Below are 21,105 nucleotides of genomic sequence, written 5' to 3'. Positions count from 1 at the left end.
TCATGTGAGCCCACGCGTGGATCACACCATAGGGTTAGTTGTATGTTGATAGGACTATGTATTGGAGGGCAAGAGTGACAGAAGCTTCAACCTAGCATAGAAATTGATGCATACGGGATTGAAGGGGGACCAATATATCTTAATGCTATGGTTGGGTTTTACCTTAATGAATGTTAGTAGTTGTGGATGCTTGCTAATAGTTCCAATATAAGTGCATAGAATTCCAAGTCAGGGATGACATGCTAGCAGTGGCCTCTCCCACATAAAACTTGCTATCGGTCTAGTAAAGTAGTCAATTGCTTAGGGACAATTCCACAACTCCTACCACCACTTTTCAACACTCGCTATATTTACCTTTTTACTTCTTTACCTAAACAGCCCCTAGCTTTTATTTACTTGCTATTTATTATCTTGCAAACCTATCCAACAACACGTACAAAGTACTTCTAGTTTCATACTTGTTCTAGGTAAAGGGAACACTAAGCGTGCGTAGAGTCGTATCAGTGGCAGATAGGGCTTGAGAGAGTATTTGTTCTACCTTTAGCTCCTCGTTGGGTTGGACACTGTTACTTATCGAAAGAGGCTAAAATTATCCCGTATACTTGCGGGTCATCAGCCGCCAAGCGTAGATGAGGCGCTTGGGCCCGACTGCACTCAGGGCGTCGTCACGGGCGTCCTCCGCCACCCTCACGGCCCTCGCACGAGCCTTCTGCCAAAGATCCAATTGCCTGACTCCCTCAGACACGACATAGACCTGCCAGGCATCTTGCCCCGCGGTGCGCTTCTCTTCCTCGGCCTTCTTCCTCCGCCTTCTTCTCCGCAAAGCCTCCCACATGGCGACATCCATTTCTTTCCAAAGCTCCTCAAGGCTGGGGGGCTCGGCGGGCGGCGCGGCGTTCTCCTCGTAGCAGGGAGCCGACGCGTCCTCTGACGCGTGTGCTGGCGAGATTGGGAACACCGACGCGTCCACCTCGACGCGTCGCGGCAAGGAGTGGAATGCCGATGCGTCCAACTCGACTAGTGGCAGCGAGGAATGGAACGGCGACGCGTGACCGTCCGAGCGGTGTAGCGAGGGGCGCTTAGGGCTTGGGAGGGGCGATGCCATGGTGGTCGACGTGAGAGGGAGGGGGAGGAGATAGCGATGAACGTGAGCGTTCTTCCGAGTGCCGTGGGAGGCGCAGTATTTATAGCGAGCAATGGCACACCTATGTAAGATATGGACTGAGCTGTACTGACTTAAGTGCAGGTCCAGTTGCGTCACTGACATGTGGGCCAGACCCTTGTTGGGCCCATATGTCAGTGACCCAATGCACCTGCAGTTAAGTAACGGAAGCAGCGTCCCGAAAGATATGTTGTGTGATTAACATAACAGCTACGTGGGCATATTTGTTGGAGTAAATTACAAGGGGAGGGAAGGGGTGGAAATATTGCTGGTCACAACGGATTGGACGAGCGTGGGGGGAGGAGAGTCATGCATGCAGATTTTTTCCACACGGGGTGGAGTGGTGGGACCGCCGGAGGGAGAAGGAGAGTGTGGCAGGCATATTGTTTCCACACATGGAGAGGAAAATATTTGGAGATGAACGGGCTTCCTACAGGTATGGGGAACGGTGCATAATAATTCATCTTGCATGCCGGGCTAGGTATAGTCTCAAGTCATTAAAAACATACACACCCCGCACATGTTCATATTTCAAGGTGCACTAAATTATTGCATGCGATGATTAAGGCTGGCCATAATGGTGGTGTCTTAGCTGGTAGTATCAGGCTGGTTGTAATGAGAAGTATCATATACTAATATCATGCATATGATACTACCTCCCTAATGCATAATATCATATACTAATATCATGTAGTACTTTATTTATTACCATGCATGACACATATTAGTATAGCATTTATTACGATACAATATCATGGTATGATACTCAACTCTCTTTTTCTTCATTTAATTTTATGACACCTCATCAAAATTGCCTACTCCCTCCTTTCTGGTTTATAAGGCTCAATTCAAAAATCTCACCAACCAAGGTAGATGGTGAGAGGTGGAATACTTTTTGTAGTTTGCAAAAGCACCTAATTAATGCTCTTGTTTTTCTCAAAAAATTATGTTTATCAATGCATTAATTACAATGCATGCATGCATAAAGTACATGCATTGGTCAATTTTCTCTCAATACTTGCATGCAATGATTTAATGCACCTTGGAATCTGAACATGTGATGGGAAACAACCAAATTGAGCCTTATAAAATGGGAAAACTAAAATTTTGAGATAAGCCCTATAAACCGGAAAGGAGGGAGTAGTTGACATGCATGATACTAGCTATGATACTACCATTACAACTACCCTCATGCACACAGGAATCGCAAACATGCTGATGTGGCAAAGAATTAAAGAAGAGAGGGGGGTTAGAGTAACTAGTGTTCATGCGTGCATCGGTAATCACAATTTTTTTGTGAAGAATGATAGCATTAGTTGAGTACTTTTGTAGACTTCAAAAACTATTCCACTGCCTCTGCTATCTTGCTAAGAGTAGGTGAAATTTTTGAATCGAGCCCTTTAAACTAGAAGGGAGGTAGTAGTACTCTAATACCTAACCTTGTTGTGATGACAAAATAGGACATGGCACGCACCTGGACGGAAGAACTAGTTTGCATTGTGCATTTAAGTTTTGTTTAAAGTCAATGTACCTCTACTTTGACCAAACTTATAGAAAAATGTATCAACATTCACAATGTCAAATCAATATTTTTACACTCATTATAAAACATAGTTCTTATACTCATTATAATCAGTATTGTAGTATTGATATTTTTAGTATAAATTTGGTAAAACACTTCGCCGCTGAGTACCAGGTTAGAGCCATCACCGGTAATGAGTTCATCGTCATCTACACACGTGGATCCGCGACAGTGAAAGCATGCCTTTCTCGTTTCCTACGCATGTTCAACAGTTCAACGGATGAGTGGGTTGCTGGGCTAGATGTTGAGTACACCAAAGTCCTGGAAAGAGAGAAGATTCTAAAGGAGGTAGAGAGGAAGAAGCCCGTTGTGATCCAGGTTTGCGTACATAACGTTTGCTTGGTCTACAACATATGCCATGCCGACGTTGAGTGCCAGGATTTTAAGAACTTCCTCAAGGACAAAAGAGTGAAATTCGTTACTGTAGGCTTTAGGAACGACAGTGATGTCCTGCATCGGATAGGTCTTGTTGTAGGCCAGCCCTTCGATCTCCAGAAGGCAAGGCTAGTGTCCTCCTCTCAACCTTCAATGCTGACCCTGGCAGCAGCCATGATCGATCCTTCGTACGCTAAACTGAAGAAACCCCATCACGAGTTTCATCATGCATGGGAGTCGAAGACATTAGATGAAGATCACATCCTGTACACAGGAATGGATGCCTACCTTTGTTTAAATATCTACAAGGGTTGGATAAAGAAGCAGAGCCCAGTGTCCGGTTCAAGCAAAGAAGCGTCGGCGAAGAGGAAGAGGAAGAGGGACGAGGACGAAGTCGAGGACGTAGACTCGGACTCCGAGTAGGTGGCAGTGCCGTCGGTCATGCTGGTTCTACTGCAGTGTCAAGCGGACTAGTTGCTTAGTTTATTTTCAAGGGTGTGTTGTGCTGAGGCCCTAGCAGAACTATGTTTATGTTCTTTCTCATTATTTGAACTCTTTAGTACGTACAGTAGTACTAGTACTATGTCTTACTACTATTCTTCTTACAGTTGGTACTACTGCTCGTATCTTCGTGTTCCTACTGTACTTAATACGTTCATAATAGTAGTATAATTTGGGTCAGTCGATTTGTGAAAGAAGTTCGACGGAGCGAAGGAAGAAGACGGCAGAAGAGGTGGAAGAAGCCTTTCTAGCCACCATGTTGCATCAAACGGCTCACAAGAGTTGACTGGCCCAAATTGCTCCTTCAGTTTGCAGGATCCACGTGGAATTCAAGGTCTCGAAGGTAGATTCCGTGTCCGCACCCAGTTTGCGGGCTCGACGCGCGCGCGACCGGCTTCCGCCGCGACAGCCACCATGCGCGCCTCCTCCGCGCGGGTGGAGACGACAATGACACGCTAGTTCCTCCTCGCCGGCGTGCTGGAGCACGCGCTCGTCCTCCTCTTCGTATGCTGCGTGCATAGACGTGGCTCCACCAGCTGCTCGCGTGCTTCGCAGTGTGGCGGCATCGCGAGGAGGGACTGCAGACGATGTGAGCGGGCGAGCCTTCGGCTTCATGGCACAGGGATGGCGGCGACACGGCGGTGATGGGCGAGAAATTGTTTGCCAGAGCAGGCGGGTGCCGGCATGCGCAATGGCGGCGGCGGCATATTGATGAGTGTGTGTATGGGAGCTTACTTTAGTTTTATATAAGGTTGGTCAGACATAAAAGAAAACCGTACTAGTACACGTAAACATTAGACTTAGGCAGCGCTTTTATTAGTTAGTACCACATCCACGATACAGAATCCCTTGCAAGCACGTGAACCGCGGTCACGCGGTCGATCGAATGGTGCGTCACCGTGTCGCGCTCGAAGGACATCCACCGAACCTTTTTGTGTGTGTGAAAACAATCCCCAAATATTACTCAACTTTTTTTCCTAGAAAAGTTCTTGACGCTGCAATATTTCCATATATTTGAATTTAGCTCCAGTTCGTGTTTATTTGGATTTGGACGTTTTAGGTGTGCCCTAGTTTTTTTTAATACTGATTTTGTGTGTCTGACTGAGAGAGAACGTGTGTATGTGTCCATATGTGTGTTGTGGCGGAAGGGCAATGTGGAGACAGTGTGTGTGTGATACAGACATAGATCTCCCCCTGTCTCGTTAGGTTTGTCTCCTGCTCTCTCGTCCACATACATACTATCTTTCCCGCCCTATCTGCTCCATCTTCGCAAGCTCTCTCTGCACGTTTCATTCACACATTGGGATATGTTCAAAATGTTGCTTCTATAATGGCTGATGTAGAGTCATGGTTGGTTTTGTTGCATCCTACAAAGTAATAACTATGAAATGCATTTAGATTCTCATTTGACTAGGATTATGTGAGTTTGAGCATGTTGTGAAGTACTATAGACCTTGTATACATATTGGGATTCGACAATGATTGTAACTATTGAATTGTATAGCCTAATATATTTATTTCACAATTTCAACAAATGATTAGTTCACTACAAACTAAGAAAACAAATGTGTACTCCCTCCGTTTTTATTTAAGTCCGCGTATTAGCATTGGTCAAAGTCAACTTTTGTAAACTCTCAAAAAGCTTATAACAAAACAATTAACATATACCATAACAAATAAATACCATTAGATTCATTATTGAATGTACTTTCACATCATACATATTTGTTATGGTAAATGTTTATATTTTTCTATAAACTTGGTCAAACTTTAGGAAGTTTGACTTCGGTCAAACCTAATATGCTGAGTTTACTAGTACTACTCGCTAGTTGCTTAGGTGGTGTTTGGTTCTCTAGTCCTAGGACTTTTTCTAGTCCCTGTGACTTTTTAAAAAAGACTCTCAAGGAGGTGCTTCTAAGGACTTTTAGCAAAAAGTCCCAAAAACGTCCCCCCCTGTTTGGTTTTCTAGGGAATTTTTTTAGTCCCAACACAAAAAAGTCCCTGGAACCAAACACCCCCTTATAGCCGAATCACTCAACACGCCACACGAGGAGTTCAGTGTCACAAAATTTTGAGGTTGGCGGGAAAATCTCCCGCGTCCCTGATTCGAGCAGTGGGAAGTTACCAGCATAGCCATCGGAACAGGCCTACGGATGACGATTGGTAGGGGGCTGTTTTCATAAATTCAGGTTCACCCTACCCAGCCAACCCACCCCGGCACCCAGAGTAGTACACCTAAATACTCCCCATTTTCTATCCCCACCGCAAAATAGACTTCTCCACGGCACTGCAGCCTTCGTGCTCATCCCCTTTACATCAGCGCACTCGTCCACCGCAGCGCATGTGCCTCATCGACGACCTCGTACACCGCACTGGAGACGGTCCACCGTCGTTGTTGTACACGGAGCCTCTTCCCCGACATCGTATTCCACGGTCTCGGATCTGCTCCCCGGAAGCCGACGCCAAGGGCAGAAGCACCACCGTCGTGGACAATGAACTGACTCCCGTTGCTGACCATGACTCACAAAGGCCACCGCGACCATCTTTCCCCTCCTCGATTGGTAATGTGTGTATTGAATCACTTAGCAATACATGTGCAGTTCCAATTTTGTTCATACCTACCCTTCAAATTCCCTGGGTGCTATTGTTCCCGTAAAAGTATTTGGTTATAGCCTCCATTGTCCAACAGAATATCAGCTTGTAATTGCGCGTCGCTCCTGTATCGCGCTGTGCTAGTTTTGGCATGCGGCATCCGGCGCGCCCTCCCACCGCTCTGTGCCTTGCCACCGCTCTCTCCCCGCTCTGTGCCTCGCTACCGCTCTCTCCCCGCTCTTTCTCGCCTCGCCGCCGCCGCGCCACCATGCCACCGCGTCACCGGGAAACTTGGGGATACCGCGGCATCCGCGCGCGCCCCTCTGGCGGCTTCTCCGCCGAGATCCAGTTCCGCGTGATGCGCCTTGGCCTCGGAAATTTCGAAACCTCCAACGAGGCCGCTCGCGCGTACGACGCAGCGGCATGGCGCCTCCGGTGGCCTCATAGAACATTGAACTTCCCCAATGTGCTGACGTGGGAGCGGGCGCAGGAGCTCGCACCTCTGTCGTGGCTTAGCACCGACGAGGATCGTCGCGACAACCGGAGGCGGGAGCACCATCTCGGCATCACCGAGATCAATGAGGAATCCATGGCGCTGTGGCGCCAACACTTCCCGCAGGACATCATCAATGAGCACGAGTTCTATGCGCAAAGGAGGGCGGAGAGGGATAAGAGGAGGGCGGAATGAGCCGCCTATCACGAGGACAAGCGTAGGCGAAAAGCGGACGCTCAATTCAACATGAGGCTAGGAGCAGCGTCGCCCTGGGAATCCGACGATGATCGGTATCTTCACGCCTACAGTCAGACGTCGGAGGAGGATATCACCGAGGAGGAGTTGGACGATGAGGAGTAGTTGAATTATCTATTATATTTTATCTATCAATGCTGAGAACTATCCTCTACTCTCTAGTCTATCTACTTCTCGATCTCAGCACTGTAAATGCTTTTTTAAAGTGCCGCGCATTGCGATTCTGTTGGAGATGCTCTAAGATGGAAGACGAGTGCTTTAATGTTGCCCACAAGATGCGCGAGTATTACTAGTAGTATATTTTTCTTGTCATGTTGAGATTTTAAAACCACGAGTGCGAACATGCAGAGTCGCAATAAAGACCAAACACAGGATATTGGGGACATCTTCAAGGAGCATGGCAAGTTAAAGAGGAGCTGCACCGAACCTGTAAAACAAGCTTTGGTAAATAACACCCTTTCAATTACTTTTGTTTAGCCTCGTGTTCGTTGATGTGTATATGTTGTAGTTTCTGTTTCTCTTAAGCCTGGTGTTCTTCGACGTGTAATAAGAAGAGTCTTAATCGTCCTAATGCTTTCGTTTTTAGCTTCATGTAGGAAGTGGGTGTTCTCACCTTGTAGTCTGTTTTTATATTTTTTTTCCTTTCGAATTCACTTCTCCGAGTTCTGTTTATCTGGCTTCTACTAAATGGATCTGGGTTGCTCTGAGTATTGATCTAAAAAGAAGTAACTTCATGTCAGGATGTAGTTCCTGCGAGGAGGGAAGTATGGTCAACCTCGAGATCATGCTTCCAAAATGAGGCTGGATTACACACAAGGTGCCAGTTCCCTAATGATGCTGGATTAGACACAAGGTGCAAATTCCCAGATGATGCTGGATTACACACAATCCAGGTGGAGTCGTCAGCTGTTCGTGTCCTCGTGGCTCTAGTAAAGGCTGATAGAAAGCGTGCAGCAGCCCTTGAGAATGTAGCTAAGTTCCAGAAGAAGCGAAAAGAGCAATCAGATGCTCTCTTCACCCAAGCCAAAGAAAAGATGGATCAAGCCAGAAATAAGCTAGCAGAGGCAGAGCAGGCTAGGCGTCTCCTATTATCTAAAACTATTGTCAATACAAAATTTCCTTCATAATAGCTAGGTTCAAATGTTTATCCAGTCAGCATGCCTGTTGTGATGTCCGTGCATCTACTGATGTGGCACAAAATATATTTTTTGGGTCATGTAAAAACAACAATTACTTTCCAAACAATAACAGACGAAGCAGTCTTAAGCTAGTTGCACGCGGCGAGGAGGCATGCTCAGCCGGGCCTACAGCAAGTGGGGCCCTCTTGGCCGGCGCGCCGGTTCAATGCCTGCGCTATGAGAGGTCGCGTCTGTGTTAGAGCAATCACCCCGTCGAGTCCTTTTTTTGTTTGGGTATAACAAAATCTCGTTTTCCATTCACATTTTACAAGTAAAATTCATGGACAAACTTTGACCCAAAATACGAGGGGGGCTAGTAACCAGAATGGAGGTAGTAGTTTTTTTAAAAATTAAAGAAGGGTTTCCCCTTCCGATTTTCATTACTGAAAACCAGCATCTAAATATAAACCATAGTATTTGCCCTAGAACTACCAGGTTCAACATCTCGCAACATAAACCCATACAACCATACACCAAGGAGGTACGTAGTAATATGAATCCATTTTCGCTCCATACCAATCGTTCTAAAAACTACTTAGTACTTATAACGCGCCATTGAAAATCGAAACTCTTAACCCCGCTAAAAAATAATATTTTAAATGTGGCTACTCGATCTTTGGCAACTGGCGAGCCACCGCCTCCAAGTCGTTCACCTGTGGTCCCGACCATCAACTCCTACGGATCAAATTATCACGCGAGCTGACTATTCCTACAAAGGTGCTCCACCACGTACCCGGTACCCGCAAATGAAGCAATCGTGCCCCTAGGGTTTTAGGGTTTATTTGTTAACATCGCCTTTACGTAACACTATGTGTGCGAGACAGCAAGAGGCTGACTGCGTGCGGTGCGCCTCTTCTCTTCGTCTATGTACTCCACTGTTTGTCTAGTGTCCAAAAAATTATAATAACTACTAGCAATGTGCCAATGCGTTGCCACACGATCAAAGTAGAATAATACATATTCACCAATTTGATAGGAAAAAAAGTCTAGTTTTGAAATACGTATATCACTAAAAAATATGTTATGTTTCACTCAAAATATATTCCTTTGGCGGTTTTGATGAGATAAGGGAGGAATGTTGTTGGTTTCAAGATTTGAGAAGTGGTATATGTCTAATTTCTACTCTTACTAGCAAGATGCCCGTGCGTTGCACGGAACATCAAGATCTCGTGGGAGAAAAGGATGAACGAGGGAAGGCCTTATCTGCAAATGTGGTGATGAGTGCGGGTAAATTGCATATTTTCCTTCCTATCCATCAGATATAAATCGGGTGACCTACATTGCAGGATGGCAGGCCCACCATCATCACCAACTCTGTTTTTATCCCTACTCTTATGAAAAGCATTGTCGGTGATGATGGTGTGCCTGCCATCCTACAATATAGCCCATCCGATCTATATCTGATAGACAGGAAGGAAACTGTGGCAATTTTGCAAAAAGATACCCACACCCCTCTCCACATTTGCAAATAAGGCCTTCCCTCGTTCATCCTTTCCCCCCACAAGATAAACTGCTCATACAAATGCATCTTGATGTTCCATGCAACGCATAGGCATCTTGCTAGTTGTTGCAAAAAGCCCATGTGTTTGTGACAGAGAGGGAAAGTGGAGGAGGACGGAGTGCATGTGTGACAAAGACACAAGGAGTGTGTGTGTGATAGGTATCAGCTTAAAATGAGGCGATAGTGAGTGTGTGCATGACCGAGAGGGCGTGTCTCAAGAAGGGAAGAAAAATCTACATAGATACAAGGAGCGGGAGAGAGACATGTATGCGATAGTGGAAGCATGAGTGTGCGGGTGTACAAACCTATCTAGAGGCTAGTCGATAAATGTTTGTGAGAGAAATACGAGTCGGGGTGCGAAAGCGAGAGTTTTGTGTGTGTGAGAGAGAGAGAGACGATAGTCAGGAAGGGGAGTGGAAGCACGAGTGTGCGGGTGTATAAACCTATCTAGAGGCTAGTCGATAAATGTTTGTGAGAGAAATAGGAGTCGGGGTGCGAAAGCAAGAGTTTTGTGTGTGTGAGAGGGAGACGGTAGTCGGGAAGGGGAGTGGAAGCACGAGTGTGCGGGTGTATAAACCTATCTAGAGGCTAGTCGATAAATATTTGTGAGAGAAATACGAGTCGGGGTGCGAAAGCGAGAATTTTGTGTGTGAGAGAGAGAGACGGTAGTCGGGAAGGGGAGTGGAAGCATGAGTGTGCGGGTGTATAAACCTATCTAGAGGCTAGTCGGCAAATGTTCGTGAGAGAAATACGAGTCGGGGTGTGAAAGCGAGAGTTTTGTGTGTGTGTGAGAGAGAGATGGTAGTCGGGAAGGGGAGTGGAACCAGGAGTTGCGTGTGTGTGTCTATGAGAGAGAGAGAGATGGGGGGGTTGTCTGATCGGTAAAGAAATGAATAATGTCAGTCTGTGATGGAGACGAAAAGGAGACCACACCAATTGTTGTGTCTACATGAGAGAGAGAGAGAGTAATTTTAGTGGTATGAGTCATATCTAGAGACATATAGGGTGTGTGAGAGAATCCCATAGAGAGAAAGACAAAGTGAAAGATGAGTGGAGACTGTGTGTGTGGCGGTGAAAAAGAAAGCTTAGGTACCGAGTGATACCAGAGAACAATAGAGACGTGAGAGATAATGAAAACCGTGTAATGTATAATGATAGGGAGAGTGTGACACTTCTCAAGGCAGACGTCGAGAGACCATGTTTGCGAGGATAGGAGAAACATGAAGTGAGCGCGTGGGTGAGCTGGAGAAAAGAGAGTGATATCTACATCAAGGAGCATGCATGCGAGAGAGATGGGCGTGAAAGGAGTGAACATAAAAGGGATTCAAATATTTGAATTCGAGACGATGATACATGTAATCCATACTCAAACCAAAATTTATCTATCAAACATGCATACTCATATGAATTCACGCACATCTATGTTATTTAATATGTAGATATTACTGATCCATACATTTTAGTAGAACATAATTTGGTTATTTTTTTAATTCAACCTTAAGATTTTGAGATCATTGTTTTTGTAAATCATATTATACCTATAAAGGAGCAGAATTCTTTGTTGCACTTTTGAAAGTATATATAAAAAATGATGTATATAGAATGTAATTCCAATTGAAAATGGATCCTGCCCGAAAAAATAGAATACAAACGGGATTCGAATTGAGTTGGCACGGTAAACGTGCACTCTGCAAAATTTGAACGAAGCGGGGAAAGTCGCAGTAACCGCGCGAAACCAAAATCTGCGAGATGGAAATTACTACTGCCTATCCCTGCCATGCAAAGCCTATCTGTTGGATTTCTATAGGTTTTGATAGGGGTAGGTTTGTAATTTCACCCAAACGTGACGTAACCGCCTCTCACCCGGATTCATACACGGTGGGCGCCAAAACATGGTGTGTCCTCGGCCGAAATCGACTCCCTCCCCAATTCATATTCATACACGGTGGGCGCCAAAAACAAACTCTCGTCAGCAAATATTCGGTGTATGCGAGATTACCGTCCCATCCCCAACCGACTAATATTGCTGTGATGTAGTAGGAAATTTGAAACGGGGGCTAAGTTTGTAAATTTCCTCGCATTTGAGACAAGCGCGCCCTGAATACATGGTTCCCCCTTCCTCTATACCTCCCTTTTCCCCGTTCGTACTCCGTGGGCGCCAAAACACCCTCTCCACCCCAGCCTCCTCCGTCCGCCGACGTCCGCCACCCCATCCACCGTCGTCCTCCTCTACCATGCCGGAGCTGATACCCCGACGCCGTCGTCCATTACAAGAGATCGACCTCTCTCATCCACGGCTTCGGACCGGTATCCTTGCATCCCGTCCTCTCGCTTCATCCCCGCCATCGTCCACCTTGCCGGCGCTGCTCCTATGACCGTCTCGTCCACCGCGCCCTGCCGCCACCATCTACCCTCCTAGATCTGCTTCCACGTCTCTGACAACCATCGCTACCGCAGCACCGTCAAATTCTCAGCAGATGCATACACGGCGCCGCACCAGAGGCGGTACTCTTTCGTATCTGCTCAACTTATTTATCGCAACAACAAAATAGATCGCCACTGCTTTACTCTGATTGCTTGTCTTGGTTGCGAAGTTGCCTTTGTCCAGTTTGCACCTTCAGATCCGCCATGGCACGCTCAACACTACACTCCCAATGCTTATGGTTTTCCCCTTTTATATTCCACACTAGTTAAATCATAGTAGACTAAATTTCAAAATTGGGTCAGTCGATTTTATAGAGCTCGTCGGAGTTGGCCGGTGCGAACGAAGGGGCTCGGGTGGTTGTGGGGCCTCGCCGAATGAAGAAAACTCGACGCGGGTGGGGGGTGGGGTGGCGGAGGAACACAAGCAGTGGGGGCCGATGGTCCGGCCGGCGTCCCGTGCGGTGTTTTGTATGGGAAGAATCAGAGACGAGGAAGAATAAGGGTTAGGAGACGTAGGATCTTCATCCAACCGCCTGAAATGGTCGAGAGACAGCTGGGAGTTGCGTTCTTAATGCGCTCTGGTTCATCATGTGTGGGCACTACGCAACCAACATTTTATTATCCAAAATCTGCTTGCTCTTCTTTACCATGTTCCTCTTTCGTTCTTCTTTAATATGCACTCTCTCCGTTCCTAAATACAAGTATTTGTATAGATTCCACCATGGACTACATATGGAGCAAAATGAGTGAATCTACACTCTAAAATGTATCTGGATACATCTGTATGTGATCCATAGTGGAAATCTCTACCAGGACCTATATTTTGGAACGGAGGGAGTATGATAGTAGTACAGTATGTTCCTTGTACTGAAGATGAGCAGCGACATTTGCAGTGTAGAGGTCTATAGGGTCGGTTGTGATGGACACTTTGAGCCTCTTTGATTCGTAGGATTTTGTAAACATAGGAATAGGATTTGTAGTGGCCTTCCCACTTGAATCCTATAAGAATAGCAAGGAAATGCGGGGAGCTGTGTCTCCTTTGAGAGTTACACTGATATTAACAGTACGACACCTTCACTTGAAGAGAGCTGGTATCCGAAGCCTTTCTAGCCGTACCGGCAATACTAGCACATATATTCCAGCAAGTTCCACTTTGCTGATTTTACTCTGATGCTTAAGGTTTTCCCGTTATATCTACACTATGATCTGTGTAGCTGCTTTGTGTCGCACTAGCAGCAGTCCACTCTTGAAGCTAAACACTGCAATGACATACAAAATTGGCACCAAGGCATTGAGTGCCATTCTGGATGCAATGAAACTCATATGCTCCCCACCTGTTGACTCTTGTTCAGAATATGATCCTAATGACTCTTGTTCAAAATTGCCACATATAGAGAGACAACATGGAATTGCATTTCTTTGGGCGTTGTGATTCATCATGAGTGGGCAACCAATATTGTATGCAATGAAGCGGCACCTCAAGAATATGCTTCCTCTTTTGTTATTTAACATGTTCCTCTTTGTTTATTCTATATTTAGTACGTACAGTATGTTCCTTGTCAGGAAGGGGTGCAGGGACATTTGTAGTCAACAGCTGATAGAGCTGGCCTGTACGTGATCGATAGGCTTTCAATTACTAGTGGCAATACAACACCGTATTTTCAAGCCAGTTCCACTTTCCCGATTTATATATCGTGGTTATGGTGTACCCCTGTTATGTACACTATGATCTACCTAGTTGTTGTGTGCTCTTGTTATCATGGTTTGGCAATAAACTCTCTATACAGTATATTATGAACCTATAATCTGCCAACTATCCTTACTTCTAGAGCCTATTTTTTGTGTACTTGTGCCAGATTATATAAATGCACGCACCATATTACAGCACATATGAGCTCTCTCATCATAATCCAGTGATAGCACACAAGTGTTTACAGGGGCGCCCCCATATTAGAATATCATCTGCATTACAAAGATAATCTCATAACTATTTATGTTTTCATGGTTCTCAGATATTATACACAATTACAGTGAAAATTAGAATCCGCGCATCAGAAGAATATTGTGGTACACTGCAATGACTTACAAAATTGGCACCAAGGCATTGAGTGCCATTCTTGATGCAATGAAACTCATACGCTCCCCACCTCTTGATTCTTGTTCAGAATATCATCCTAATGACTATTCTAACCTCGAGGAGTCAAAGGCAGATGGCCTGTCTTGTTCACCCATCAAGGTGCCTATTCTAATTTGGCAAGGTTTTATTGATTGCGTGTATCTTGCATATGTTGTCTTGCATTTCTTCTACTTCGTTGCACCGCCATTTGCTTAGTTTACTCATCATATATGTCGAGATGCCATGCCCATCCATTATCAATACATATTCCATCTGTCATCATACCATGTTTTTTCACTCAAATGATGTTCTTGTGCATCAGACATCAAAAAGGAAGAGGGTGATTGCCGAACCTGAAGGAGCACCAGCAAAGTCCTTGAAAAACGTGGTGGTGCCGGAGAAATCAGACAGCACCCCACTTATATTGGTTGTACAACCAGTGACACAAAACGTAGGACCGACTCCAGCAGACTGTACCCATACTTCACTGGCCACACCACTAGCCCCACCACACAGGACCTGCACTCCAGCAAAAGGTATACCAATTTCATTTTCCATAGCACCAGCCATACCACAGAAAAATCCCACTCCAGCAAAAACTACAGCAAGTCCACCGGCCGAAGACCTATCCCAATTGCAGAGAGGGCCAATTCCTATAGATTGGAACCCCGTTCCATTTATTCCCAATTTAAAAGACAATGATTTCAATGTTGTTAGGGACTACGTGCATATATTCCCATCATGGGAATATTATAGTGAAGACAAACACCATTTTCACATCTTCCTATCCAACTTACGTGTAAGTGCTATTATTCATGGTTATTATTTTCCTGTTTTCTGCTGATTGAACACATAAATGATTTACATTACATTGTTGTAACTAGGCGAGGGTCAATCTGGATAGTCATGACGAGCAAAGCTTGCTTCTGCTTTTCAAGGAAGCATTGCAGCAGTATCAGTGTTACCTGAGGAAATCACACTTTGATGGCAAGTCTATAAACGAATTTCCAATGAAGTCTCATGTGCTAAATTTAGAAGACATTGAATGGAAAAACCTTGTTATGCACTGGTCTCGTTCCCAGGATGAGGTACTATCTATGAAATCACATGACAATTTGAACTTCTACTTTTCCGCATGTGCCTTACGGATCTTTTTTGCAGGAAATCTGCTCGAAGAAGAATAATTCCGGTTTGAAAAGAACGACAGGATATCGCAAATATGATGTCCGCTGCTTTGCTCTTGTTAGTACCTGTTGTCCTGTATCACTGTACTTGCATACATACCTGGTTCATTATGTGACAACAGTATGCATGATAGATTGCATATCAATTGTTCGCTCCAAATTATCTGATCTGTATGAATGGTTACATTAGTGTAGAATATATCCAATGCCAATGAATTTTTTTAGCTCTGCATTGTTCTTGTAAGTACATGCTGTCCTTTATCAGTGTACTTATAGTGACAGGTAGTTGTTCATGTATCATCACTCTGCAACTTATTTTCCTTTGCCCTCCATTTTCTACACATCAGATCTATATTTACTCTTACCATAAGGTTGGTACTGAAGAAGTTTAGCTATGCATTGCTCTGGGCTGTGCCTTTTGCCTGTATTGTTGCACATATATTTATAGCTACTTGGTTATGTAGCATCACTCTTCATCTTATCTTAAATATTCTCCATTTTTTCGTATATTATCACATGTATATTTACTCTTAACAAAATGTAGAATAAAGGCAATGCTTATGAAGAAGATTCTGTGGTAAACTTCTTGAATTGCCCCCCCCCCCATCAGCATGGACAAGGGCTTTATAGAGCCTGTCTTCACCAGTAATGTAAGTTTGTCCTTCTCAAGCCTTCAAACTTTGTTGTGTATATTTGGTTAGGCATGACTGCAATAGCAGTTTATTTTTGGTGTTTGCATCAAATTGCATGTTTAACTTTATTATGTAGTTCATAAACAAAAGTTTGTCCTTGTCAATTTAAGTTTTCAGTTGTACAACCAAGTTCCTTCTTCATACCATGTAAATTAAACTATACAAATCAAGTGATCTTCTTTTGCACTACATGTATGCTTATGTTCTTCATCCGTAATCCAATAGTGTGGTGAACCTACCCACAATAGCACAATGTCATATTCTGCAATGTCTTAACTATGAACAATGTCATATCGTTCTACTATTATTTAAACCGTCTCTTTATTTGCCATTCTGAAATGGGATAAATTGACAGCACACTAACCATTGATACTTATGAGTTCTTGATCTGTAATCCAGTGGTGTCGTGAAGCTGCCAACTCATTCACAATGTCATTTCCTGCCATGTCTTGACCTGAACAATACCATATTGTGTTAATGCAATTTTAAACTATGTCACTTTATTCGTCAGTAAGAAATGTGATGAATTGTCAGCACTGATACTTTTATGTGCAAAACATGTCATCTGTCTGCTTGTTTATCTTTCAGAGTGAGGAAGATATAAGTGTTGAACAAGCACAGTCTCATCATCTTGCTCAGTTGCTTGCGCTGTAGCTTCCCAGCAGTGCTAACCTTTCTTGAACTCTATTGAAGTGCTGTCGGTTTTTTATATTATTTTGTCGGCGTGTTTATTTGCACTGGTGGCGATCTTTGATGCCCAGTGTATGTAATCTGCTGTCTGTTTGTGCTTTATTATCATAGTGGCGAACTTTGATGCCCAGTGGATGTAATATGACGTAATTTCTTTATTGTATAGTCTAGGTTTTTTTTTCACGATGTTGCAGTTATTTTACTGTATATATATCATGTCTTTGCAGTAAACCGGCCAAACCATAAAATTACGGTACATAATCGGGCCATCATGCAATCACGATGTATGATCCGCATCATGGGCCCCGTCATCTTGGTCCGTTAAACGACCAAAAGTAAACTGGCCCACTAGTAGATAACGGCCTTTAATAGGCCGAGTAAACCCCGACCCTCTTTTTGCAAGAAAACTCAATGGGCTTTTAGGTGGCTGAGAAGTAGGTTGGGCCTGAAACATGCCGAACAGCTCATGGGCCGGCAGCAGCCCGAAATGGACCCCAGCCCATGAATGTGCGAATCAAATCACGGGCTTTTAACATGCCAAAATTGTCTCGGTCCTTGTTTGGCCCAATCAGATATCAGCTGCGAGCAGGCCGGATGCAAACCGGGCCGTAGTTTGGCCCAACTATATGACGGGCTTTTAACAGGCCGAAATTAATATAGGGACAAAATGTTAAACGGGCCCTTAACAGGCCGAAACTAATATCAGGCCGATTTACTAAATGGGCCTTTAGCAAGTGGGCCCAAAAGCATAGCGTCCAGTTGACGGGCCGAATCTGATATGGCCATAATTTATCCCAAAGCCTCTTAAAGGGCCGGACCTGATCTGGGCCGTAATTTGGCCCAGAACGTGGTAGGATATTAACGGGCCGGATCTCATATGGGCCATTATTAGGCCCGGAACATGGTAGGCCATTAATGGACTGGATCAAATATGGGTCGGCATTTGGCCCAAAACATGACAGCCAGTTAATGGGTCGGCCTACTAGGGTCGTCAAAATCTTGTGGGCCTATAGCTGGGCCGGCCCTTTAATGTCAGAAAATCTCGTGGGCCTTTAGCTAGGCCGGCCGATTATGATCCGCAAGAATCTTGTGGGCCTTTACCTGGGCCGGCCCATTATGGCACACAAAAATCTTGTGGGCCTTTACCTGGGCCGGCCCATTATGGCCCGCAAAATCTTGTGGGCCTTTAGCTCGGCCAGCCCATTATCGTCCGCAAAATCTCGCGGGCCTTTAGCTGGGCCGGCCCATTATGGTCCTCAAAATCTTGTGGGCCTTTAGTTGGGCTGGCCCATTTAAACTTGATGGGACGGTCCACGTGTCAACATATCATAGGTATGTCTGGCCCATTGGATGAGTGACACATGTGCCAATGCGGAGCTGACACATGTCTCCTCCAGCCAATGATGATTTTACACGTGGAAAATCCCCATTGGTCGGGGCTGTTAACGGGTTATCGGATCCAAAACCCGACCCGATAGCTTAAGGCATTCCGTTACGGTGGATGCCATGTGTCAGTCACCCTTGACGAAAGCACTTCTGTGACACGCGATTTATCGTCATGGAAGTGGACACTTCCGTGATGATAATTTTGGTAATGTCATGGAACACTTCTACGACAGCACAGGTATGACTATCTTGATTCTGTCATAAAATCATCATGGATGTACATGCATGATAGAAAACGCGACCTACTGTGACAAACACATATCATCACGGAAGTGTATTTTTTTTGTAGTGATAGTTCCAAGAGGTTATGTAGCAGCACTGGAAATTCAATCTACCTTGATGGATAAAATCAGGGAAGCTCGGAAGTCTGACAAGGAGATTGCCGAGATAAAGGGAAAAATGAGCAAAGGAAAGGCCAAAGGATTTCGTGAGGATGAGCACGATACTTTATGATTTGAGGATCGCGTATACATGCCTAATGACCCCGAGATCAGGAAGTTGATTCTGCAAGAGGCCCATGATTCACCGTATTCGATTGACCCAGGAAACACCAAGATGTATCTGGATTTGAAGTAAAGTTTCTGGTGGACCGGAATGAAGAAGTATATTGCGGAGTATGTAGCAGTATGTGATGTATGTCAGAGAGTGAAGGCAGAGCACCAGAAGCCAGTAGGATTGTTAAAACCATTTCCGATACCCGAAACGAAGTGGGACAAGCTAGGCATGGACTTTATCACGGGATTGCCCAGGACTCGTTCAGGCTATGACTCGATATGGGTTGTAGTCGATAGCCTGACGAAAGTAGCTCATTTCATCCCAGTGAAGACCACCTATACAAGTGCGAAATTGGCAAAGATATACATGACCAAGATCGTATGTCTGCATGGAGTTCCGAGGACCATTTTATCAGATAGAGGAACCCAATTTACCTCAATGTTTTGGAATCAGTTGCATGAGACTTTGGGTACTAGGCTAGAGTTCAGTACAACCTTTTATCCACAGACAGATGGACAGACCGAGAGAGTCAATCAGATTCTGGAGGACATGTTGAGAGCTTGTGCACTAGATTATGGATCTAGTTGAGACGACAATTTGCCGTATGCAGAGTTCTCTTACAACAACAATTATCAAGCTAGTTTGAGGATGGCCCTTTTCGAAGCCTTGTACGGAAGGAGGTGTAGGACACCGTTGTTGTGGGATGAAGTTGGAGACCGTTAGTTGTTTGGACCAGATTTGATTAAGGAGTCTGAAGAGAAGGTTAAGTTGATTCGTGATAGGCTCAAGGTAGCCCAGTCCAGGCAGAAGAGCTATGCGGAAACGCAAGGAGACAGTTTACGAAGTCGGAGACAGAGTATATCTTCGTGTGTCCCCACTTCCAGGAGTTAAGCGTTTTGGAGTTAAGGGAAAGTTAGCATCACGTTTGGTGGGACCAGACAAAGTTTTGAAACGTATGGGAGAAGTTGCTTATATGCTGGAATTGCCAGAAGGATTGTCAGGAGTTTATGATGTGTTTCACGTTTCCCAGTTGAAGAAGTGCCACGCAGATATGGCTGATATTCCTCTGAGAGATAAAGTGCCACTGGAAGCGATTCAGCTGGATAGTGATTTGACTTATGAGGAGAAACCAGTGAAGATTCTCGAGTTTGCCAGCCGAGTCACACGCAACAGAGTTATCAAGTTTTGCAAAGTTCAGTGGAGCCACCATACTGAGGAGGAAGCAACCTGGGAACGAGAGGAAGACCTACGAAAGGACCACCCACATCTATTTTCTAGCTAACCCGAATCTCGAGGGCGAGATACATCTTAAGGGGGTAGGTTTGTCACGTCCTTAGTGGCATGTTACATCGATGTTGTAACATCCCAAAATTTCAATTTGGAATATTATATATTAGATCATCATTGCATATCATATTTCATGCATTTTGGTTGATCCTAGAAATTCTAAGCAACTCAAGGACCCGCGGAGAGAGTTGGGGATTTCGTTATTTTCATATTTGAGTTTTCTCAAATTTTGAAAAGAGGATCATTTGGTTTTAATTATTTTTCTCTCCGTATATTTCCATTATAAAAATAAAAGGGAGGAGATAAAATGACTTATCCAAAATAATGAAATATTGGAGGAAAAGTATTAAAATCAAATAAGAATTTTATTTGGAGTTTTATTGCTATTTTATTTGAATTAGTAAAAAAATGCGTTTTTCAGAATTCCAAATAAAAGTTCACCTTGTTCATCTTATTTTCAGAGGACGGTGAAAATTTATTTCAGGATTTTTGGAGTCCGTTTAGTATTTCTTTTAATTGTTTTTCTGTGCGGAATTATTTAAAAAAAAAGAAGAAAAAACGAACCGACCTACCGGGCCGTGTCCGCCCCGGACTCCTGGCCCGGCCGGCCTTAAAAGCCGGGAGGCCCGAGCCGCCAGCCCTCGCACCCGAAAACCCTAGCCCCACCCGATCCGCGTCGCCGCCGCCGGATCCGTCGCCGCCGCCGACGCGTCTCGCGCCGCCGACGCGCCGTCGCATCGTCTCCCCGTCGCCCTGTCCCGCCACCGCCGCCCCGTCGCCTCGCTGCCGACCCCGCCGCATGTCGCCGCTGCCACCTAACGCCGGAGCCGCCGCCGACCTCGCCGCCGGTTTTCGTGAGAAAACCGAATGTTTTTTTAGAAAAACCATAGGTTTTTTGATCGGTTTTATGTTTTTTCCCGGTTTAGTTAAATAGCGGACGTTCGTCCGTATGTTCATTTTTAACAAACGTTATTCGTCAGTTAGCCGCAGACAGCGTACGTTCGTTCCTTAGCCTGTTCGTCAGTTTTTCTTTTTCCAGGGTTTTTTCATGATTATTTTCGATCGAGATTTCTGCCCTGATCTTAGTTTTAGTTTTCCTTTTCGCTCATTTATCGGAATCAGGCGATTCAAG

General features: G+C 44.8%; 1 pseudogene; it reads right to left on the bottom strand.

Moving 5' to 3' along the window:
* The window catches only part of LOC123067447 (uncharacterized), an 86,055-nt pseudogene extending 65,281 nt beyond the window's left edge, over positions 1–20,774 (bottom strand).
* Positions 20,775–21,105: the final 331 nt, after the last annotated feature.

This window comes from Triticum aestivum, chromosome 3B, assembly GCF_018294505.1.
Source record: "Triticum aestivum cultivar Chinese Spring chromosome 3B, IWGSC CS RefSeq v2.1, whole genome shotgun sequence".
NCBI classification, from domain to species: Eukaryota; Viridiplantae; Streptophyta; class Magnoliopsida; order Poales; family Poaceae; genus Triticum; species Triticum aestivum.
This window is presented reverse-complemented; position numbering and strand designations above follow the sequence as displayed.